Source organism: Pseudophryne corroboree, chromosome 2 (genome assembly GCF_028390025.1).
Source record: "Pseudophryne corroboree isolate aPseCor3 chromosome 2, aPseCor3.hap2, whole genome shotgun sequence".
Lineage (NCBI taxonomy): Eukaryota > Metazoa > Chordata > Amphibia > Anura > Myobatrachidae > Pseudophryne > Pseudophryne corroboree.
The window spans coordinates 997,329,333-997,355,987 of NC_086445.1; positions in this window are offsets into that span (position 1 = coordinate 997,329,333).

Below are 26,655 nucleotides of genomic sequence, written 5' to 3' on the forward strand. Positions count from 1 at the left end.
ATGTAGGGCACCTACTGTGTGTATAATGTACGGCACTACTACTGTGTGTATTATATGTAAGCGGCACTACTACTGTGTGTATTATAATGTAAGCGGCACTACTACTGTGTGTATTATAGTGTAAGCGGCACTACTACTGTGTGTATTATGTGTAAGCGGCACTACTACTGTGTGTATTATGTGTAAGCGGCACTACTACTGTGTGTATTATATGTAAGCGGCACTACTACTGTGTGTATTATATGGTAAGCGGCACTACTACTGTGTGTATTATATGTAAGCGGCACTACTACTGTGTGTATTATATGTAAGCGGCACTACTACTGTGTGTATTATGTGTAAGCGGCACTACTACTGTGTGTATTATAGTGTAAGCGGCACTACTACTGTGTGTATTATGTGTAAGCGGCACTACTACTGTGTGTATTATATGTAAGCGGCACTACTACTGTGTGTATTATATGTAAGCGGCACTACTACTGTGTGTATTATGTGTAAGCGGCACTACTACTGTGTGTATTATATGTAAGCGGCACTACTACTGTGTGTATTATAGTGTAAGCGGCACTACTACTGTGTGTATTATATGTAAGCGGCACTACTACTGTGTGTATTATATGTAAGCGGCACTACTACTGTGTGTATTATGTGTAAGCGGCACTACTACTGTGTGTATTATGTGTAAGCGGCACTACTACTGTGTGTATTATGTGTAAGCGGCACTACTACTGTGTGTATTATATGTAAGCGGCACTACTACTGTGTGTATTATATGTAAGCGGCACTACTACTGTGTGTATTATGTGTAAGCGGCACTACTACTGTGTGTATTATATGTAAGCGGCACTACTACTGTGTGTATTATATGTAAGCGGCACTACTACTGTGTGTATTATGTGTAAGCGGCACTACTACTGTGTGTATTATATGTAAGCGGCACTACTACTGTGTGTATTATGTGTAAGCGGCACTACTACTGTGTGTATTATATGTAAGCGGCACTACTACTGTGTGTATTATGTGTAAGCGGCACTACTACTGTGTGTATTATATGTAAGCGGCACTACTACTGTGTGTATTATGTGTAAGCGGCACTACTACTGTGTGTATTATGTGTAAGCGGCACTACTACTGTGTGTATTATATGTAAGCGGCACTACTACTGTGTGTATTATATGTAAGCGGCACTACTACTGTGTGTATTATATGTAAGCGGCACTACTACTGTGTGTATTATGTGTAAGCGGCACTACTACTGTGTGTATTATATGTAAGCGGCACTACTACTGTGTGTATTATGTGTAAGCGGCACTACTACTGTGTGTATTATATGTAAGCGGCACTACTACTGTGTGTATTATGTGTAAGCGGCACTACTACTGTGTGTATTATATGTAAGCGGCACTACTACTGTGTGTATTATATGTTAAGCGGCACTACTACTGTGTGTATTATGTGTAAGCGGCACTACTACTGTGTGTATTATATGTAAGCGGCACTACTACTGTGTGTATTATGTGTAAGCGGCACTACTACTGTGTGTATTATATGTAAGCGGCACTACTACTGTGTGTATTATATGTAAGCGGCACTACTACTGTGTGTATTATATGTAAGCGGCACTACTACTGTGTGTATTATGTGTAAGCGGCACTACTACTGTGTGTATTATGTGTAAGCGGCACTACTACTGTGTGTATTATATGTAAGCGGCACTACTACTGTGTGTATTATATGTAAGCGGCACTACTACTGTGTGTATTATATGTAAGCGGCACTACTACTGTGTGTATTATATGTAAGCGGCACTACTACTGTGTGTATTATATGTAAGCGGCACTACTACTGTGTGTATTATGTGTAAGCGGCACTACTACTGTGTGTATTATATGTAAGCGGCACTACTACTGTGTGTATTATGTGTAAGCAGCACTACTACTGTGTGTATTATATGTAAGCGGCACTACTACTGTGTGTATTATATGTAAGCGGCACTACTACTGTGTGTATTATGTGTAAGCGGCACTACTACTTTGTGTATTATATGTAAGCGGCACTACTACTGTGTGTATTATGTGTAAGCGGCACTACTACTGTGTGTATTATATGTAAGCGGCACTACTACTGTGTGTATTATATGTAAGCGGCACTACTACTGTGTGTATTATGTGTAAGCGGCACTACTACTGTGTGCATTATATGTAAGCGGCACTACTACTGTGTGTATTATATGTAAGCGGCACTACTACTGTGTGTATTATGTGTAAGCGGCACTACTACTGTGTGTATTATGTGTAAGCGGCACTACTACTGTGTGTATTATGTGTAAGCGGCACTACTACTGTGTGTATTATATGTAAGCGGCACTACTACTGTGTGTATTATATGTAAGCGGCACTACTACTGTGTGTATTATGGCCCTCATTCCGAGTTGATCGGTCGCAAGGCGAATTTAGCAGAGTTACACACGCTAAGCCTACGCCTACTGGGAGTGTATCTTAGCTTCTTAAAATTGCGACCGATGTATTCGCAATATTGCGCTTACAAACTACTTAGCAGTTTCTGAGTAACTTCAACCTTACTCTGCCTGTGCGATCAGTTCAGTGCTTGTCGTTCCTGGTTTGACGTCACAAACACACCCAGCGTTCGCCCAGCCACTCCTCCATTTCTCCAGCCACTCCTGCGTTTTTTCCGGAAACGGTAGCGTTTTCAACCACACGCCCATAAAACGCCGTGTTTCCGCCCAGTAACACCCATTTCCTGTCAATCACATTACGATCGCCGGAGCGATGAAAAAGCTGTGAGTAAAAATACTATCTTCATTGTTAAATTACTTGGCGCAGTCGCAGTGCGAATATTGCGCATGCGTACTAAGCGGATTTTCATTGCGATGCGATGAAAAATACCGACCGATCAACTCGGAATGAGGGCCTATATGTAAGCGGCCCCTACTACTGTGGGCATTGTGTGTAAGTGCAGGGTTGGTTCTACCATTAGGCAGATGCTTAGGGTGCCAGTATCTGAGTGGGCTGCCCTGAGTCTGCTTAAATCACAAATTTAAGGATAACTCCGTGAGATGCATCCCTGTAAAACTTAATTTAGACGGTAGCTGTTGAACTTCGAAGATGCTGCCTACATACTTTCATCTGACGGGCTGGAAAATGTGTACTGGTTTGTGGTTTTGGTCGGGGGGGGGGGGGGGGGGGGGTTTGGGGGGGCGGTTAAAAGCAGGCTGAAGTTTTGCCTAGGGTGTCGAGAAACCTTGCACCGGCCCTGCCCTCAGTAAGGAGGCAAAGAGGGAGGAGACGCTTTTCATGCTGCAGGTGCAGCTGCTGCCTGTCTCAGTGACAAGCGCTGGCAGCCGGCAGCAACAGCAGCACTTCTCAGCAAGGAGGTGTGACAGGGAGACAGAAAGTGTCAGGGAAATAGTGGGTGACAGAAAGACATTGGGTGACATAAAAATAGTGGGTGACATGGTGAGGGAGACAGGGAGATACTAGGTGATGGAGATAGTGGGTTACAGGGAGAGAGAGTGACAGGGAGATAGTGGGTGACATGGTGAGGGTGTCAGGGGGATAGTGGGCGAAATGGTGAGGGTGACGGGGATAGTGGGCGACATGGCGAGGGTGACAGTGGGATAGTGGGTGACATGGTGAGGGTAACATGGTGAGGGTGACGGGGGGATAGCAAGTAACATGGTGAGGGTGACGGGGGGATAGCAAGTGACATGGTGAGGGTGACAGAGGATATAGCAGGTGACATGGTGAGGGTGACAGGGGGATAGCTAGCGGGTGACATGATGAGGGTGACAGGAGGATAGCGGGTGACAGGGGGATAGTGGGTGACATGGTAGGGTGACATGGTGAGGGTGACAGGGGGATAGCTAGCGGGTGACATGGTGAGGGTGACAGGAGGATAGCGGGTGACATGGTGAGGGTGACAGGGGGATAGTGGGTGACATGGTAGGGTGACATGGTGAGGGTGACAGGGGGATAGCTAGCGGGTGACATGGTGAGGGTGACAGGAGGATAGCGGGTGACATGGTGAGGGTGACAGGGGGATAGTGGGTGACATGGTAGGGTGACATGGTGAGGGTGACAGGGGGGATAGCTAGCGGGTGACATGGTGAGGGTGACAGGAGGATAGCGGGTGACATGGTGAGGGTGACAGGGGGATAGTGGGTGACATGGTAGGGTGACATGGTGAGGGTGACAGGGGGATAGCTAGCGGGTGACATGGTGAGGGTGACAGGAGGATAGCGGGGTGACATGGTGAGGGTGACAGGGGGATAGTGGGTGACATGGTAGGGTGACATGGTGAGGGTGACAGGGGGAATAGCAAGTGACATGGTGAGGGTGACAGAGGAGATAGCAGGTGACATGGTGAGGGTGGCAGGGTGATAGCGGGTGACATGGTGAGGGTGACAGGGGGGATAGTGGGTGACATGGTGAGGGTGACGGGTGGATAGTGGGTGACATGGTGAGGGTGACAGGGGGGATAGCAGGTGACATGGTGAGGGTGATAGGGGGATAGTGGGTGACATGGTGAGGGTGACAGGTGGATAGCGGGTGACATGGTGAGGGTGACGGGTGGATAGTGGGTGACATGGTGAGGGTGTCAGGTGGATAGTGGATGATAGGGCACAGCCAGCCTCCTAAACTCCCCCCCCCCCCCCCCCCCCCCCCCCCACACTGCACGATGACAGGGGCAGGGGATGCCTCCCAGCAGCATAGCCAGCCCCCTCTCCCCTTTATCCCCCTCCCATCCCGGTCAAAGGAGGTGTCCCAGCAGCACAGACAGCCTATCCCCACTGCACGATGACAGGGTCAGGGGATGCCTCCCAGCAGCATGGCCAGCCTCCTCTCCCCTTTATCCCCCCCCCCCCCCCTCTCCGGGTCACAGGAGGTGTCCCAGCAGCACAGACAGCCTCCCCCCCTTTCACAGAGCAAAGGGGATGCTTCCAGCGTCACAGGCAGCCTCCTCCCCCTCCCCCGCTGTCATGATGCCTCCAGCCGCCTCTTCCCTTTCTCTCCCACACGCTGTCCCCCGGGGATGCCCTCCAGCGCAGCCGCACAGTCCACAGCCAGCCGCACAGTCCAGCTCACCTGTCCGCCTCCGGGCTCAGTAGGTCCACCCGCTGTCTGCATCCATCGCGCGGGGAGAGATGATCCTCCTCCCTCATGCTGACGGCCGGGAACCTCGTAGAGCAGAGCTCAGGGAGGCGGAGCTCCTCAGACTGCAGGCATGCTGCTGCTGCTGCTGTATGAATAGCAGTGCAGCGGCAGCAATAACAATTAAAAAAAGCCTGAAAATGATGGGGGAGGGGCCGCACCGGGCCAGGGATGTTCACTGCACGGAGCGGAGGATGTAATGTGCGGTTTTTCACCTGACCACACTTCGCTCCTCCTGTACCTTAATCGGCGCCTCTCTATGTTTGGGGGGGGGGCAGCTGCCCCCTTGCCCCCCCAGTTTCCGACGCCTCTCACTGTATGTGACAGCTGCACAGTATCACTTCTTTCAGTCTGTATGATCAGTGTAATTATACTGCAGATACATGTTCCTACTATCTGTATGTGACAGCTGCACAGTATCACTTCTCTCATTCTGTATTATCAATGCACTTATACTACAAATATACGTTCCTATATGTATGTGACATCTGCACAGTATCAGTTCTCTCATTCTGTATGATCAGTGTAATTATACTGCAGATACATGTTCCTACTATCTGTATGTGACACCTGCACAGTATCAGTTCTCTCATTCTGTATGATCAGTGTAATTATACTGCAGATACATGTTCCTACTATCTGTATGTGACACCTGCACAGTATCACTTCTCTCATTCTGTATGATCAGTGTAATTATACTGCAGATACATGTTCCTACTATCTGTGTGTGACACCTGCACAGTATCACTTCTCTCATTCTGTATGATCAGTGTAATTATACTGCAGATACATGTTCCTACTATCTGTGTGTGACACCTGCACAGTATCACTTCTCTTATTCTGTACGATCAATGTAATTATACTGCAGATACATATTCCTACTATCTGTATGTGATACCTGCACAGTATGACTTCTCTTATTCTGTATGATCAGTGTAATTATACTGCAGATACATGTTCCTACTATCTGTATGTGATACCTGCACAGTATCACTTCTCTTATTCTGTATGATCAGTGTAATTATACTGCAGATACATGTTCCTACTATCTGTATGTGACACCTGCACAGTATCACTTCTCTCATTCTGTACGATCAGTGTAATTATACTGCAGATACATGTTCCTACTATCTGTATGTGACACCTGCACAGTATCACTTCTTTCATTCTGTATGATCAGTGTAATTATACTGCAGATACATGTTTCTACTATCTGTATGTGACAGCTGCACAGTATCACTTCTCTTATTCTGTGTGATCAGTGTAATTATACTGCAGATACATGTTCCTACTATCTGTGTGTGACACCTGCACAGTATCACTTCTCTCATTCTGTATGATCAGTGTAATTATACTGCAGATACATGTTCCTACTATCTGTGTGTGACACCTGCACAGTATCACTTCTCTTATTCTGTACGATCAATGTAATTATACTGCAGATACATATTCCTACTATCTGTATGTGATACCTGCACAGTATGACTTCTCTTATTCTGTATGATCAGTGTAATTATACTGCAGATACATGTTCCTACTATCTGTATGTGATACCTGCACAGTATCACTTCTCTTATTCTGTATGATCAGTGTAATTATACTGCAGATACATGTTCCTACTATCTGTATGTGACACCTGCACAGTATCACTTCTCTCATTCTGTACGATCAGTGTAATTATACTGCAGATACATGTTCCTACTATCTGTATGTGACACCTGCACAGTATCACTTCTTTCATTCTGTATGATCAGTGTAATTATACTGCAGATACATGTTTCTACTATCTGTATGTGACAGCTGCACAGTATCACTTCTCTTATTCTGTGTGATCAGTGTAATTATACTGCAGATACATGTTCCTACTATCTGTATGTGACAGCTGCACAGTATCACTTCTCTCATTCTGTATGATCAGTGTAATTATACTGCAGATACATGTTCCTACTATCTGTATGTGACACCTGCACAGTATCACTTCTTTCAGTCTGTACGATCAGTGTAATTATACTGCAGATACATGTTCCTACTATCTATATGTGACGGCTGCACAGTATCACTTCTCTCATTCTGTATGATCAGTGCAATTATACTGCAGATACATATTCCTACTATCTATATGTGATACCTGCACAGTATCACTTCTCTCATTCTGTACGATCAGTGTAATTATACTGCAGATACATATTCCTACTATCTGTATGTGACACCTGCACAGTATCAGTTCTCTCATTCTGTATGATCAGTGTAATTATACTGCAGATACATGTTCCTACTATCTGTATGTGACACCTGCACAGTATCACTTCTCTCATTCTGAATGATCAGTGTAATTATACTGCAGATACATGTTCCTACTATCTGTATGTGACACCTGCACAGTATCACTTCTCTTATTCTGTACGATCAATGTAATTATCCTGCAGATACATATTCCTACTATCTGTATGTGATACCTGCACAGTATGACTTCTCTTATTCTGTATGATCAGTGTAATTATACTGCAGATACATGTTCCTACTATCTGTATGTGATACCTGCACAGTATCACTTCTCTTATTCTGTATGATCAGTGTAATTATACTGCAGATACATGTTCCTACTATCTGTATGTGACACCTGCACAGTATCACTTCTCTCATTCTGTACGATCAGTGTAATTATACTGCAGATACATGTTCCTACTATCTGTATGTGACACCTGCACAGTATCACTTCTTTCATTCTGTATGATCAGTGTAATTATACTGCAGATACATGTTTCTACTATCTGTATGTGACAGCTGCACAGTATCACTTCTCTTATTCTGTATGATCAGTGTAATTATACTGCAGATACATGTTCCTACTATCTGTATGTGACAGCTGCACAGTATCACTTCTCTCATTCTGTATGATCAGTGTAATTATACTGCAGATACATGTTCCTACTATCTGTATGTGACACCTGCACAGTATCACTTCTTTCAGTCTGTACGATCAGTGTAATTATACTGCAGATACATGTTCCTACTATCTATATGTGACGGCTGCACAGTATCACTTCTCTCATTCTGTATGATCAGTGCAATTATACTGCAGATACATATTCCTACTATCTATATGTGATACCTGCACAGTATCACTTCTCTCATTCTGTACGATCAGTGTAATTATACTGCAGATACATGTTCCTACTATCTGTATGTGACACCTGCACAGTATCACTTCTCTCATTCTGTATGATCAGTGTAATTATACTGCAGATACACATTCCTACTATCTGTATGTGACACCTGCACAGTATCACTTCTCTCATTCTGAATGATCAGTGTAATTATACTGCAGATACATGTTCCTACTATCTGTATGTGATACCTGCACAGTATCACTTCTCTCATTCTGTATGATCAGTGTAATTATACTGCAGATACATGTTCCTACTATCTGTATGTGACACCTGCACAGTATCACTTCTCTCATTCTGTATGATCAGTGCAATTATAATGCAGATACATGTTCCTACTATCTGTATGTGACACCTGCACAGTATCACTTCTCTCATTCTGTATGATCAGTGCAATTATAATGCAGATACATGTTCCTACTATCTGTATGTGACACCTGCACAGTATCACTTCTCTCATTCTGAATGATCAGTGTAATTATACTGCAGATACATGTTCCTACTATCTGTATGTGATACCTGCACAGTATCACTTCTCTCATTCTGTATGATCAGTGCAATTATAATGCAGATACATGTTCCTACTTTCTGTATGTGACACCTGCACAGTATCACTTCTCTCATTCTGTATGATCAGTGTAATTATACTGCAGATACATGTTCCTACTATCTGTATGTGACGGCTGCACAGTATCACTTCTTTCATTCTGTATGATCAGTGTAATTATACTGCAGATACATGTTCCTACTATCTGTATGTGATACCTGCACAGTATCACTTCTCTCATTCTGTATGATCAGTGTAATTATACTGCAGATACATGTTCCTACTATCTGTATGTGACACCTGCACAGTATCACTTCTCTCATTCTGTATGATCAGTGCAATTATAATGCAGATACATGTTCCTACTATCTGTATGTGACACCTGCACAGTATCACTTCTCTCATTCTGTATGATCAGTGCAATTATAATGCAGATACATGTTCCTACTATCTGTATGTGACACCTGCACAGTATCACTTCTCTCATTCTGAATGATCAGTGTAATTATACTGCAGATACATGTTCCTACTATCTGTATGTGATACCTGCACAGTATCACTTCTCTCATTCTGTATGATCAGTGCAATTATAATGCAGATACATGTTCCTACTTTCTGTATGTGACACCTGCACAGTATCACTTCTCTCATTCTGTATGATCAGTGTAATTATACTGCAGATACATGTTCCTACTATCTGTATGTGACACCTGCACAGTATCACTTCTCTCATTCTGTATGATCAGTGTAATTATACTGCAGATACATGTTCCTACTATCTGTATGTGACAGCTGCACAGTATCACTTCTCTCATTCTGTATTATCAATGCACTTATACTACAAATATACGTTCCTATATGTATGTGACATCTGCACAGTATCAGTTCTCTCATTCTGTATGATCAGTGTAATTATACTGCAGATACATGTTCCTACTATCTGTATGTGACACCTGCACAGTATCACTTCTCTCATTCTGAATGATCAGTGTAATTATACTGCAGATACATGTTCCTACTATCTGTATGTGACACCTGCACAGTATCACTTCTCTTATTCTGTACGATCAATGTAATTATACTGCAGATACATATTCCTACTATCTGTATGTGATACCTGCACAGTATCACTTCTCTTATTCTGTATGATCAGTGTAATTATACTGCAGATACATGTTCCTACTATCTGTATGTGATACCTGCACAGTATCACTTCTTTCATTCTGTATGATCAGTGTAATTATACTGCAGATACATGTTTCTACTATCTGTATGTGACAGCTGCACAGTATCACTTCTCTTATTCTGTATGATCAGTGTAATTATACTGCAGATACATGTTCCTACTATCTGTATGTGACAGCTGCACAGTATCACTTCTCTTATTCTGTATGATCAGTGTAATTATACTGCAGATACATGTTTCTACTATCTGTATGTGACACCTGCACAGTATCACTTCTCTCATTCTGTACGATCAATGTAATTATACTGCAGATACATGTTCCTACTATCTGTATGTGACACCTGCACAGTATCACTTCTCTCATTCTGTACGATCAATGTAATTATACTGCAGATACATGTTCCTACTATCTGTATGTGACACCTGCACAGTATCACTTCTCTCATTCTGTACGATCGATGTAATTATACTGCAGATACATGTTCCTACTATCTGTATGTGACACCTGCACAGTATCACTTCTCTCATTCTGTATGATCAGTGTAATTATAATGCAGATACATGTTCCTACTATCTGTATGTGACACCTGCACAGTATCACTTCTATTATTCTGTATGATCAGTGTAATTATACTGCAGATACATGTTCCTACTATCTGTATGTGACAGCTACACAGTATCACTTCTCTCATTCTGTACGATCAATGTAATTATACTGCAGATACATGTTCCTACTATCTGTATGTGATACCTGCACAGTATCACTTCTATCATTCTGTACGATCAATGTAATTATACTGCAGATACATGTTTCTACTATCTATATGTGACGGCTGCACAGTATCACTTCTCTCATTCTGTATTATCAGTGTAATTATACTGCAGATACATGTTTCTACTATCTATATGTGACAGCTGCACAGTATCACTTCTATTATTCTGTATGATCAGTGTAATTATACTGCAGATACATGTTTCTACTATCTATATGTGACGGCTGCACAGTATCACTTCTCTCATTCTGTATGATCAGTGTAATTATACTGCAGATACATGTTTCTACTATCTATATGTGACGGCTGCACAGTATCACTTCTCTCATTCTGTATTATCAGTGTAATTATACTGCAGATACGTGTTCCTACTATCTGTATGTGATACCTGCACAGTATCACTTCTCTCATTCTGTATGATCAGTGTAATTATACTGCAGATACATGTTCCTACTATCTGTATGTGACACCTGCACAGTATCACTTCTCTCATTCTGTATTATCAGTGTAATTATACTGCAGATACATGTTCCTACTATCTGTATGTGACACCTGCACAGTATCACTTCTATTATTCTGTATGATCAGTGTAATTATACTGCAGATACATGTTTCTACTATCTATATGTGACGGCTGCACAGTATCACTTCTCTCATTCTGTATGATCAGTGTAATTATACTGCAGATACATGTTTCTACTATCTATATGTGACGGCTGCACAGTATCACTTCTCTCATTCTGTATGATCAGTGTAATTATACTGCAGATACATGTTCCTACTATCTGTATGTGACACCTGCACAGTATCACTTCTCTCATTCTGTATTATCAATGCACTTATACTACAAATATACGTTCCTATATGTATGTGACATCTGCACAGTATCAGTTCTCTCATTCTGTATGATCAGTGTAATTATACTGCAGATACATGTTCCTACTATCTGTATGTGACAGCTGCACAGTATCACTTCTATTATTCTGTATGATCAATATAGTCTTATACAGCAGCACTGGACATATGGCAGCAGAGGACACCACCACTGTGACTGGACTGATGCAGCACAAGACACTACCATTGAACTGATGCAGGACACTGAGGACGGAGACACGTCCTCTCTCTCTACACTCTCCAATGCCAGAGTGAAAATGGCGGCGACATACTGCTCCTTATATGGAATCCAAACCCCGCAAGAATCCGACAGCGGGATGATGACGTTTTGCCTTGTTCTGATTTCCGAGTCAGGCAGGAAAACCCGAGCCGGACTCGGATCGGGGCTCAGGTAGTGAAGGTCGGTAGGGTTCAGTTCTTAGGATACCAAACCCGCTCATCTCTATACAAGAGTATTCACAGGTTGTGATATTGATAGTGCACGGTTTATATTAACATTAAGGTCCTATAGTGTTGCCAATAGCAGTTACCAAAGTCCAGTGTTCTAAAGGGTTATTGTTATTGATACCCATATTAGTCCCAGACAATTTAATTTTATATTATACTGTATATGTTATTGACCCCTTTCTACCTAAACAGATCCATAGTGACAGAGTAATCCTGTTTCATAAAATCAAACGTCAATTTACTTTTGGTGTTCATCACAGCGTATTCATCCAGCTCATAACCAATCTGCCTGGTGGCTCGCCTCACATTCCTGCCCAAGCCATCTCAATCTTACTACCTTCCTCCTTCCCCATCCATCGCTATCTCTCTACCTTCCTCCTTCCCCATCCATCGCTATCTCTATCCCTTCCTCCTTCCCCATCCATCGCTATCTCTATCCCTTCCTCCTTCCCCATCCATCGCTATCTCTATCCCTTCCTCCTTCCCCATCCATCGCTATCTCTCTACCTTCCTCCTTCCCCATCCATCGCTATCTCTCTACCTTCCTCCTTCCCCATCCATCGCTATCTCTCTACCTTCCTCCTTCCCCATCCATCGCTATCTCTATCCCTTCCTCCTTTCCCATCCATCGCTATCTCTATCCCTTCCTCCTTCCCCATCCATCGCTATCTCTCTACCTTCCTCCTTCCCCATCCATCGTTATCTCTCTACCTTCCTCCTTCCCCATCCATCGCTATCTCTCTACCTTCCTCCTTCCCCATCCATCGCTATCTCTAGCCCTTCCTCCTTCCCCATCCATCGCTATCTCTATCCCTTCCTCCTTCCCCATCCATCGCTATCTCTATCCCTTCCTCCTTCCCCATCCATCGCTATCTCTATCCCTTCCTCCTTCCCCATCCATCGCTATCTCTATCCTTTCCTTTTTCCCCATCCATCGCTATCTCTCTACCTTCCTCCTTCCCCATCCATCGCTATCTCTCTACCTTCCTCCTTCCCCAACCATTGCTATCTCTCTACCTTTCTCCTTCCCCATCCATTGCTATCTCTCTACCTTCCTCCTTCCCCATCCATCGCTATCTCTATTCCTTCCTCCTTCCCCATCCATCGCTATCTCTCTACCTTCCTCCTTCCCCATCCATCGCTATCTCTATCCCTTCCTCCTTCCCCATCCATCGCTATCTCTCTACCTTCCTCCTTCCCCATCCATCGCTATCTCTCTACCTTCCTCCTTCCCCATCCATCGCTATCTCTATTCCTTCCTCCTTCCCCATCCATCGCTATCTCTCTACCTTCCTCCTTCCCCATCCATCGCTATCTCTATCCCTTCCTCCTTCCCCATCCATCGCTATCTCTATCCCTTCCTCCTTCCCCATCCATCGCTATCTCTATCCCTTCCTCCTTCCCCATCCATCGCTATCTCTATCCCTTCCTCCTTCCCCATCCATCGCTATCTCTATCCCTTCCTCCTTCCCCATCCATCGCTATCTCTCTACCTTCCTCCTTCCCCATCCATCGCTATCTCTCTACCTATCTCTCTACCTTCCTTCTTCCCCATCCATCGCTATCTCTCTACCTTCCTCCTTCCCCATCCATCGCTATCTCTATCCCTTTCTCCTTCCCCATCCATTGCTATCTCTATCCCTTCCTCCTTCCCCATCCATCGCTATCTCTCTACCTTCCTCCTTCCCCATCCATCGCTATGTCTCTACCTTCCTCCTTCCCCATCCATCGCTATCTCTCTACCTTCCTTCTTCCCCATCCATCGCTATCTCTCTACCTTCCTCCTTCCCCATCCATCGCTATCTCTATTTCTTCCTCCTTCCCCATCCATCGCTATCTCTCTACCTTCCTCCTTCCCCATCCATCGCTATCTCTCTACCTTCCTCCTTCCCCATCCATCGCTATCTCTCTACCTTCCTCCTTCCCCATCCATCGCTATCTCTATCCCTTCCTCCTTCCCCATCCATCGCTATCTCTATCCCTTCCTCCTTCCCCATCCATCGCTATCTCTATCCCTTCCTCCTTCCCCATCCATCGCTATCTCTATCCCTTCCTCCTTCCCCATCCATCGCTATCTCTCTACCTTCCTCCTTCCCCATCCATCGCTATCTCTCTACCTTCCTCCTTCCCCATCCATCGCTATCTCTATCCCTTCCTGCTTCCCCATCCATCGCTATCTCTCTACCTTGCTCCTTCCCCATCCATCGCTATCTCTATCCCTTCCTCCTTCCCCATCCATCGCTATCTCTATCCCTTCCTCCTTCCCCATCCATCGCTATCTCTATCCCTTCCTCCTTCCCCATCCATCGCTATCTCTCTACCTTCCTGCCCTCAGGTCCCCATTGACTTGCTCATGCCTCATGTCTTCTCTCTATCTCCCCTTTCTTTAGATTGTAAGCTCCTAGGAGCAGTGTCCTCCTCCCTCCTGCAGTCCTACACAAAGGCTGTCTTCTGGAATTCCGCTCACTTGTAGTTGTTCATCCCATTCACTGGCTCTTAAAGTTCTAGTGTTGCAATGGCGATTGATGACATAGCCGCTCACCTACTTACCAGCTGTATTGTGTACTGAGAACTCTGGTGCTAGATATTACTTGTGTCCTGTTTTTCTTTTAACTACTGTAATGTTCTGTTTTACCCTGTTGTGTCTTACTGTTTGCCTTTGTACGGCGCTGTGGACTACCTATGCCCCATATAAATAAAGTGTAATAATGTGTTGGGGATTTAGGGGTTCTGTGGGGCAGATTTATTAAGCTCGGTAAAGTGATAAAGTGGAAGGTGATAAAGGACCAGCCAATCAGTTCCTAACTTCCAAGATACAGGCTGGGTTTGAAAAATGACAGTTAGGAGCTGACTGGCTGGTCCTTTATCACCTTCCAATTTATCACTTCACCGAGCTTAATAAATCTGCCCCTCTGTTTCTTTGTTATGCCGTATCAGAAAGAAGAGCCTCCAGGGACCAGGTATGATCCACACTAAACACGAGCCCCTACCACTAGGGGTGTCACATTACTAAATATGTACTTTAGACCCTGGAACACAACGTCAGAGTTTGTCTATTTAAACTGATTTTAAAGTCAATCTAAAAACAGTTCTTTAGTAAATTTACCCCTACACATTAATCGTCTATAATGTACAATCTTAAGCCCCATACACACTAGACGAGAAAGTGAAAGATCTCGCTCAGAAGGGCCAATCTGAGCGAGATCTTTTACAATCTCGTCTAGTGTGTACACTCAATGTCGTTAACGATGCGCTCCCCCGAGCATCGTTAACAAACCCCTCCCTCGTCTGAACATGTACGAACATGGGAGGTCCTCGTTAACGAAAGCCATGCTGCAGATACAGCATGGGTGTTGTTCCCCCTGCCGCACCCCCCCCCTCCCCCGCCATCGCTACCTTCCCCGCTGGCATCGGCAAGTGCGTATGCACCTCGCCGGGTCCCCACTGCCACCAATATAGTCGGCGGGGGCTCGGCTAGTGTGTATGGTGCTTTAGATTTTTTACTAGGATCATCCTTCTCTTGATTTTGCTTTATGGCTTAGAACCAATTTTTCTTCTGACTTCAACTTAATTAAATAACAAAATACGGTTTATTCCGTAAATGCCAAGGTCACAAAACCGGCTGTTGATATCAGCTACCTAGACCAGATAACTATGGGAACGTGCATGGGAAATGTGTAAGTAACAATATTTCATTCTGTTGATGAAGTATACTATCTGTGTTAATTAGCTAGACACATTCCTGTTGTACTAGAATGTGGGACAACGGTAAGATCACTTAGTATAGACAGATGACAGACAACGTGTAGCCCATAAAGCTTATAAACTTTTTGTATTTACATAATTAATAATGTTCATCTTGTTATTGGTTTAACAAAAATATAAAGAAATTAATGGACAAAAAAAGACGAGCATTTAAAAAATACAAATCTGAGGGGGATGCGGAGTAATTTCAACACTATAAGCAGAGCCGGCCCTAACCAATATGATGCCCTAGGCAAGATTTTGGCTGGTGCCCCCTAGCACCACCGCTGGTTCCGCCTCTGACCTTGTACTTCTTTCCCATCACCACCACCCCTCATCCACAGCAGTCCTTATTTTGGTGTTTGTACCCCCTATATTTTAAATAGGAACAGTTTGCATGTTTGGCGCACAGCCCAAAAAGGGGTGTGTTCTTGCTGGCAAGGGGCATGGCCACACAATAGTAACCCCAATTCCAATTACGCCACACAGTACTGCAACTTTATTCACATTTGATCATGCAATAGTGTCCATAATTCATATTACATCCCACAGTAGTATCTCACTTTACCTTATAAACGTTACTCCTCACAGTAGAGCCACTTAATCACATTACATCACACTGAATTGCTCCTTATTCACATTACACCACACCCTATTGCTCTTTATTCACATTAGATGACACAGTAGTGTCCCTTCTATACGCAATGCCACATAGTAGAGCACCTTATAAACATAATGCCACACAGTAATGCCCCTTACACACATGAGACACATTATTAATGTCCATATAAACATAATGCGCCTTACACATTATGAAAACCTTTATTAATGCCCTTTTACACATAATGTCCCTTACACATATGCTGCACATTATTAATGCCCTTATACACATAATGACACACATAGTGCCCCCTACACATTTGCTGCACTTTATTAGTGTCCCTATACACATAATGACACACATACAGTAGTACCCTGTTACACATATGCCGCACATTATTAATGCCCTTATACACATAATGACACGCATAGCGCCTCTTAAACATATGTTGCACATTATTAATGCATTTTTACATGACACACATAATGCTCCTTACACATATTCCGAACACTACTGCACAACCAACCCACTCACATGCACACAGCACTCACACTGCCACTACCACTGTGACCTCTGCCTCTGCTTGGGTACAGATGTGTCCTCATAAATCTTGCCTCAATGCTAATGTCGGGCTCATTTTTTTAATGAAAATGCATCTTATCTGCATTGCTATGTGGCTAGGATGCACAAGCAGCTTCTGTTGATTAAAATGATATGCAGCATGCCTATATACTGTGTGAGACTGTGGCTGTTCTGCATATGAAATGCTACACACAGAATATAGGCATGCCACATATCATTTTAATCAGCAGAAGCTGCTGATGCCCCTAGGCATATCAAATGCCCTAGGCAATTGCCTAGTTTGCCTATGCCTATGGCCGACTCTGACTATAAGGACTGTAACAAATATGAAAAAAAGGAATAAGAGCGGATAAAGTAGAAACTGAAAAACTAGTAGCAAAGGAAAGCAAAGCGAATCCCAATTTTTTTTTAAGCACAGCAATAGCAAAAGACTAAAGAAGAAGAGTATAGGCCCTTTAAAGGACAAGAGGGGAGTCTTAATCAAAAATGATAATGACATAGCAAAACAACTAAACAAGTTTTTTTCAGCTGTATTTACCAGAGAGGACCAAATGCTGGGTCTAACACAAAATCTCAACAAAGATAATGTCCCACTGCTAAATGCTTATTTATGTGAGGAGGTAGTCTGTGACGGATTAAAAAAGTTAAAGATTACTAAGTCACCTGGTCCCGATGGAATTCACCCGAGGGTTCTTATGGAGCTGCACGCTGAACTAGCAAGACCTCTATTTTTGATCTTCATGGATTCGGTTAAATCGGGTATGGTTCCCAAAGACTGGCGTATAGCGGAGGTAGTGCCGATATTTAAAAAGGGGAGCAAAGCTGAACCAGGTAATTATAGACCAGTTAGTCTTACATCTATAGTGGGGAAAGTATTGAAGGTATTCTAAGGGACAGTATTCAAAAGTTACTTGAAGCAAATAAGGTCATTAAAAGGAACCAACATGGATTTGTGAAGGACAGATCATATCAGACCAACTTACTTGGCTTTTATGAAACAGTAAGTGCGAACCTGGATCAGGGTAAGGAGGTGGATATAATCTTTTTAGACTTTGCCAAAGCTTTCGACACTGTACCACACATGCGTCTTATCTACAAGCTACAGGAAATAGGGCTAGGGAGCACAATATGCACTTGGGTCAGTAATTGGTTAGATAAGAGGGAGCAGCGCGTTGTGGTGTCGAAGTCAAAAATATTACATAGAGAGAACATACAGACTCCACACATTATGAGTCACTATGCTTGCAAATACGCGCAGCGAGCACAGCAAATATGGTAACATATGCATTTACACAGACATGCCACAAAGATATATTCAACACATATTTCATACAGCACATAATTTGAACATATGAAGCGCCAGACATCATAAGGTTTTAAATTATATAATGGAGTAACGTCATGTATGTGTATTATTGGAACGAAGCAAGATGGACATGTCGTGCTTGGTATCAAAGCAACCAGATTAATGTGTATATCAATTTGATACCTGTTATTAAGTTGTAGCTCATTGCAACAAGTAGTTATGATTGAATGTAGGAATATAAAGCCACAATTCTGATGAGAACAAAAGGATTCCATTCAAAGCATGTGATGGACAGGAAACTCAGGCCAGCCCTTTTGATGTCTTCAAGGCTTGCATATGAACTGACCAATGACTCATCATGAATGAGAAAGTTCCCTCCACTAGACCAAGTAACAAGAGATCTGGATACGCCCCCAAGAGACTCAGTGTATAGGTGATCACACACAGAACCGGCTGCTTTTCCTCTTTGTCCCAGATGATGGTGGAGATGCTGACTGTCCAGTGGCTGCATGATTTTACTGAGAGAGAGAGAGAGAGAGAGTGATATGGAGTGGAGACTTTATTTGAGTAAAATATGGTGATGTATTGCTGGCCATGTATGTATTTGAATTAGTTTGTAATAACTGCTTACTGTGTAAATTGTAACCATGTAACTATATATATAAACTGTACATTGTGATATATTGAATACATATCCTTTTAATAACAAATATATACATCAATGAGCTTTGGAACTCAGATAATGTGTGGGTGTATTGTTTTCTCTTATGGGATGCAGTGTTTTGCGATGTATAGCACACATTCATAGCACATGGTAATAAGATGCGCAGGCGTCCACAGTATATAATAGAGCTGGCATCTTAAATATTTGTTAGAAAGCAAATTGACTTTTACAGATGGGGGCGCGTCCGCGATATGTTCTTGATGATGCACTATACAGGTGCCATTGTGATCGACCAGCTAACGGTGGACGCATCGCGACGCTGATGAATCACATCCGTGTGTTCTGTTGTGTTACCAGTAAGGCGCTGATATGAAATTCCAGGGACAGTGTGTTTCTCATAATATTTAAGATGCTACAGCGTATTTTTATTGTTGCAAAACAAAGTTCAAATAAGTGATATTGTGTTTGATTCAGATTGGATTGTTTATCTGTTAAGTAGATTTAAAGTACATTTAAAAGTTGCTGCATAGCCATAATATAGCTGTGTTAGCATGCTGAGAAAATGTGTATACTTTTAAACTCAGGCCTAAAGTAACTCTTGGTGCCTGTATAGAGTGTGATTTCTTTGTGACAAAGGAGCCGCATGGTCTGTCCTCCATTTTGACCTAGCCACATGGCCTGTCCACCATCTTGTGTAAGCCTCATGGATGTGGAAGGGGGAGGAGCAGTGGCCATTTTAGGAAGGCCACTTTCTAAATAGCTGATTTTCAGTCTGGTTAGAACAAATCAGTTCCTTTGTCACAAAGTTTCCACATATCTACAAATCCAGCACCATTTGTGAGTTACCAATGAATTTATTTAACCCATGCCATAATCAATTACAAATAGTTTCAATTGGGCCTAGTGAGAGTAAATGGTGAGGTAAGTGAATGTTTTTTTTTCTTCTCTGTGTGTAATTACCTTACATCAAGTGGGGGGTTGCACACAGATAGAAAAAGGAAAGAGGTTTTGTTTTTTTTCTTTTCTTCCAAGATTTGTGGAGTCTGTTTACGAGGGTAGGATAGCCATTGAAATGCAAATTAACTTGTGTAACTACTTTTTTTTAGTAAAGGCAAAGCAAATATCTTTGATATGCAAATTAGAGGCAGTGAAGAGGTGAGGTGTCTCATAGAAGTGTGCAGTAAATGGTGTGTATATATATATATATATATATATATATATTTCTCTGACGTCCTAGTGGATGCTGGGAACTCCGAAAGGACCATGGGGAATAGCGGGCTCCGAAGGAGGCTGGGCACTCTAGAAAGATTTAGGACTACCTGGTGTGCACTGGCTCCTCCCACTATGACCCTCCTCCAAGCCTCAGTTAGATTTTGTGCCCGGCCGAGGTTGGATGCACACTAGGGGCTCTCCTGAGCTCTTAGAAGAAAGATAGTCTTAGGTTTATTATTTTCAGTGAGACCTGCTGGCAACAGGCTCACTGCAGCGAAGGACTAAGGGGAGAAGAAGCAAACTCGCCTGCTTGCAGCCGGATTGGGCTTCTTAGGCTACTGGACACCATTAGCTCCAGAGGGATCGACCGCAGGCCCAGCCTTGATGTTCGGTCCCGGAGCCGCGCCGCCGTCCCCCTTACAGAGCCAGAAGCAAGAAGATGGTCCGGAAAATCGGCGGCATGAAGACATCAGTCTTCACCAAGGTAGCGCACAGCACTGCAGCTGTGCGCCATTGCTCCTCTCACACTTCACACTCCGGTCACTGAGGGTGCAGGGCGCTGGGGGGGGGGGCGCCATGAGGCAGCAATAAAAACACCTTGGCTGGCAAAAATACCTCAATATATAGCCCCAGGGGCTATATATGAGGTAAATACCCCTGCCAGATTCCATAAAAAAGCGGGAGAATAGGCCGCGGAAAAGGGGCGGAGCTATCTCCCTCAGCACACTGGGCGCCATTTTCCCTCACAGTTCCGCTGGAAGGAAGCTCCCTGGCTCTCCCCTGCAGACTACTCTACAGAAAAGGGTAAAAAAGAGAGAGGGGGGGCATTTAATTTGGCGCAGTATATAGTTTATATTAAAAAGCAGCTATAAGGGACATAACTCAGTTAGTCCCTGCATTATATAGCGCTCTGGTGTGTGCTGGCATACTCTCACTCTGTCCCCCCAAAGGGCTTTTGTGGGTCCTGTCCTCTATATAGAGCATTCCCTGTGTGTGTGGAGTGTGTCGGTACGGCTGTGTCGACATGTTTGATGAGGATAATGAGGTGGAGGCGGAGCAGATGCCTTTAGAAGGGATGTCACCCCCTGGGGGGCAGACACCTGAGTGGATGTGCTTATGGAAAGAAATGAGTGCACGTATAGACTCATTACATAAGAAATTTGACGACATGCCGACTGTGGGACAGCCGAGTTCTCAGCTCGTGCCTGTCCAGGTGTCTCAAAAGTCATCAGGGGCTCTGAAACGCCCGCTATCTCAGATGGCACAAGTAGATGTCGACACGGATACTGACACCAGTGTCGACGACGATGAGTCAAATTTAATGCCCATTAAGGCCATTCACTGCATGATTGAGGCAATGAAAGAGGTGTTAAATATCTCTGATTTACATCCAGGTACCACAAAAAAGGGTATTATGTTTGGGGAGAAAAAACTACCTGTAGTTTTTCCCCCGTCAGATGAATTAAATGAAGTGTGTGAAGAAGCGTGGGCTTCCCCTGATAAGAAATTGGTAATTCCTAAGAAGGTACTAATGGCGTTCCCTTTCCCGCCAGAGGATAGGTTACGTTGGGAAACACCTCCTAGGGTGGATAAAGCGCTCACACGTTTGTCTAAAAAGGTGGCACTACCGTCTCAGGATACGGCCGCCCTTAAGGAACCTGCTGATAGAAAGCAGGAGGCGATACTGAAGTCTGTATATACACACTCAGGCATTATACTTAGACCAGCTATTGCGTCAGCATGGATGTGCAGTGCTGCCGCTGCGTGGTCGGATAAACTGTCAGAAAATATTGACAAGTCCGCCGCATGACGGTGGGGCTCCACAGGCGGAGCCAGGTACGGTGGGGGCCCGCCTCATGAATTTCAGCGATCAGTGGGCTCGCTCACAGGTGGATCCCTGGATCCTTCAAATAGTATCTCAGGGGTACAAGCTGGAATTCGAGGCGGCTCCACCCCACCGGTTCCTAAAATCTGCCTTGCCGATTGCTCCCTCAGACAGGGAGGCGGTGCTAGCAGCGATTCACAAGCTGTATTCCCAGCAGGTGATAATCAAGGTACCCCTACTTCAACAAGGCCGGGGTTACTATTCCACACTATTTGTGGTGCCGAAACCGGACGGTTCGGTGAGACCCATTTTAAATTTGAAATCCTTGAACACATAAAAAAATTCAAGTTCAAGATGGAATCGCTCAGGGTGGTTATTGCAAGCCTGGAGGAGGGGGATTACATGGTATCCCTGGACATCAAGGATGCTTACCTGCATGTCCCCATTTACCATCCTCACCATGAGTACCTCAGATTAGTGGTACAAGATTGCCATTACCAATTCCAGACGCGGCCGTTTGGACTCTCCACGGCACCGAGGGTATTTACCAAGGTTATGGCGGAAATGATGATACTCCTTCGAAAAAAGGGAGTTTTAATTATCCCATACTTGGACGATCTCCTAATAAAGGCACGATCCAAGGAACAGTTGTTAGTGGGAGTAGCACTATCTCAGGAAGTGCTGCGCCAGCACGGCTGGATTCTGAATATCCCAAAGTCACAGCTGGTCCCGACGACACGTCTAATGTTCCTGGGAATGATTCTGGACACAGTCCAGAAAAAAGTGTTTCTCCCGGAGGAGAAAGCCAGGGAGTTGTCTTCTCTAGTCAGAGACCTCCTAAAACCAAAACAGGTATCGGTGCATCACTGCACGCGGGTCCTGGGAAAGATGGTAGCTTCTTACGAAGCAATTCCATTCGGCAGGTTCCATGCCAGGATTTTTCAGTGGGACCTGTTGGACAAGTGGTCCGGATCGCATCTTCAGATGCATCGCTTGATAACCCTGTCCCCAAGAACCAGGGTGTCTCTTCTGTGGTGGCTGCAGAGTGCTCATCTTTTGGAGGGCCGCAGATTCGGCATACAGGACTGGGTCCTGGTGACCACGGATGCCAGCCTACGAGGCTGGGGGGCAGTCACAAAGGGAAGAAACTTCCAAGGACTATGGTCAAGTCAGGAGACTTCCCTTCACATAAATATTCTGGAACTAAGGGCCATTTACAATGCCCTAAATCAAGCAAAATCCCTGCTCCTACACCAGCCGGTGCTGATCCAGTCAGACAACATCACGGCAGTCGCCCATGTGAATCGACAGGGTGGCACAAGAAGCAGGATAGCAATGGCAGAAGCCACAAGGATTCTCCGATGGGCGGAAAATCATGTACTAGCACTGTCAGCAGTGTTCATCCCGGGAGTGGACAACTGGGAAGCAGACTTTCTCAGCAGGCACGACCTCCACCCGGGAGAGTGGGGACTTCATCCAGAAGTCTTCCAAATGATTGTAAATCAGTGGGGTCGTCCACAGGTGGACATGATGGCGTCCCGCCTAAACAAAAAACTAGAGAGGTATTGCGCCAGGTCAAGAGACCCTCAGGCGATAGCTGTGGACGCTCTAGTGACACCGTGAGTGTACCAGTCAGTTTATGTGTTCCCTCCTCTACCTCTTATACCAAAGGTATTGAGAATAATAAGAAAGCGAGGTGTAAACACAATTCTCGTGGTTCCGGATTGGCCAAGAAGAGCGTGGTACCCGGAACTTCAAGAGATGATCTCAGAGGACCCGTGGTCTCTGCCGCTCAGACAAGACCTGCTACAGCAGGGGCCCTGTCTGTTCCAAGACTTACCGTGGCTGCGTTTGACGGCATGGCGGTTGAACGCCGGATCCTGAAGGAAAAGGGCATGCCGGAGGAAGTCATTCCTACGCTTATTAAAGCTAGGAAAGAGGTTACAGCAAATCATTATCACCGCATATGGCGGAAGTATGCTGCATGGTGTGAGGCCGAAAAGGCCCCAACAGAGGAATTTCAACTAGGTCGATTTCTGCATTTCCTGCAAGCAGGAGTTAATATGGGCCTAAAACTAGGCTCCATTAAAGTACAGATCTCGGCTCTGTCGATTTTCTTTCAAAACTTGGGATCTCAACGTGATGTTGAGTTTCTTAAAATCACATTGGTTTGAGCCACTAAAAACCGTGGATCTGAAATATCTCACGTGGAAAGTGGTCATGTTATTGGCTTTGGCTTCAGCCAGGCGTGTGTCAGAATTGGCGGCTTTATCATGTAAAAGCCCTTATCTGATTTTCCATATGGATAGGGCAGAATTGAGGACTCGTCCCCAATTTCTCCCAAAGGTGGTGTCAGCGTTTCACCTGAACCAGCCTATTGTAGTGCCTGCGGCTACTAGGGACTTGGAGGACTCCAAGTTGCTAGACGTTGTCAGGGCCCTGAAAATATATGTTTCCAGGACGGCTGGAGTCAGAAAATCTGACTCGCTGTTTATCCTGTATGCACCCAACAAGCTGGGTGCTCCTGCTTCTAAGCAGACTATTGCTCGCTGGATTTGTAGTACAATTCAGCTTGCTCATTCTGTGGCAGGCCTGCCACAGCCAAAATCTGTAAATGCCCATTCCACTAGGAAGGTGGGCTCATCTTGGGCGGCTGCCCGAGGGGTCTCGGCTTTACAACTTTGCCGAGCAGCTACTTGGTCAGGGGCAAACACGTTTGCAAAATTCTACAAATTTGATACCCTGGCTAAGGAGGACCTGGAGTTCTCTCATTCGGTGCTGCAGAGTCATCCGCACTCTCCCGCCCGTTTGGGAGCTTTGGTATAATCCCCATGGTCCTTTCAGAGTTCCCAGCATCCACTAGGACGTCAGAGAAAATAAGAATTTACTCACCGGTAATTCTATTTCTCGTAGTCCGTAGTGGATGCTGGGCGCCCATCCCAAGTGCGGTTTATCTGCAATACTTGTACATAGTTATTGTTAACTAAATCGGGTTATTGTTGAGCCATCTGTTGAGAGGCTCAGTTGTTTCATACTATTAACTGGGTATAATATCACGAGTTATACGGTGTGATTGGTGTGGCTGGTATGAGTCTTACCCGGGATTCAAAATCCTTCCTTATTGTGTACGCTCGTCCGGGCACAGTGTCCTAACTGAGGCTTGGAGGAGGGTCATAGTGGGAGGAGCCAGTGCACACCAGGTAGTCCTAAATCTTTCTAGAGTGCCCAGCCCCCTTCGGAGCCCGCTATTCCCCATGGTCCTTTCGGAGTTCCCAGCATCCACTACGGACTACGAGAAATAGAATTACCGGTGAGTAAATTCTTATTATAATATTATTATAATTATGTGTATATTTATATCAGTGTATGTTCTGCCAGATAGCTATCCAATCTGAATCATATCGTTTAAATCATAGGTTATTAGTCATTTTAGATCTGTGTGAAATCAGATACATTTATTTGCTCTCTATATATATATATATATATATATATATATATTTGAATTAGTGTGTTAAGGGAGTAATTATAAAAAACACAAAATGCAGTTCTGGCCTGGTCGTAAAGGTTTATACAGAACAAGTGTGGGTTGTGTTAGTGAGCGATAATAGTTTGTATTGCTCACATTTATAGAGATTGTGTGGTTTATTGAGTTGCGAATGCACGTTTGTACACGTACGGACAAAGTACAGGAGCTTGCACGTGGCACAGGGTCACACACGTGATGTAAAGACACGCACGGTTGCGTGGTTACGTAAGGTTGCGTAGGATTGCGGGTCAAAGTAAAACCACACGATAGTTGTACAATTAAAGGCGGGATAGTATACGTTTAATACAATAGCACATAACTATCCGATTTCAAAAGCAGATTAGTGTAAGACTCTGTTTAAACGGTACTGCCTTTAGGTTAAAACCATCAATCGAAAGGAGTGGTATTTTCTGTACAGAAAAGAAAAACAAGGTGTATCTTAGTGAGTGAAAGCAGGAGTGAGTGGAGCTGAACCCCGGAAATTCAGGTCCCGTGGGAACACTGGGTTAGTAGAGGCCCAGTGGCGTAAGGTTCGCTACCTTACGTGAACATAAAGAGAGAAATACGCAAGTCATGAGGAGACTTGCACAGGAGCGTAATAAGGAATTGTGCATTGAGAAGTATAGAAATTGTGAATTGAAGTAAAGGTGAATCTCAAACGTATAGATTTTTTTTTTGTTATGCTCCGGCTGAGGAGCGCAGCTTGTGAATTCGACTCCCGCGATCGTAGGGCATATAGATAACTAGTATCTATAGGCTGTGCGATTGAACCGCACGTCCGTGTGTTTTACACAGCACAAAGTGATATTAGTGTGTCATATGCGCCGTGGAGAGCATATGCAGACGTGATTGTGTAAAAGGAAAGAGAAAGGGGTTTTTCTTTGATAACATCGGGAAATCTCCCTGGTGGGCTTCCACTGTAAAGGGTGAGCAAAAGTTATTAGGCAACTGTTTTTTCACCCTACAAAAATTCCAGTGGAAAGATACTGCCTCTCAGGAAAAGATTCCAA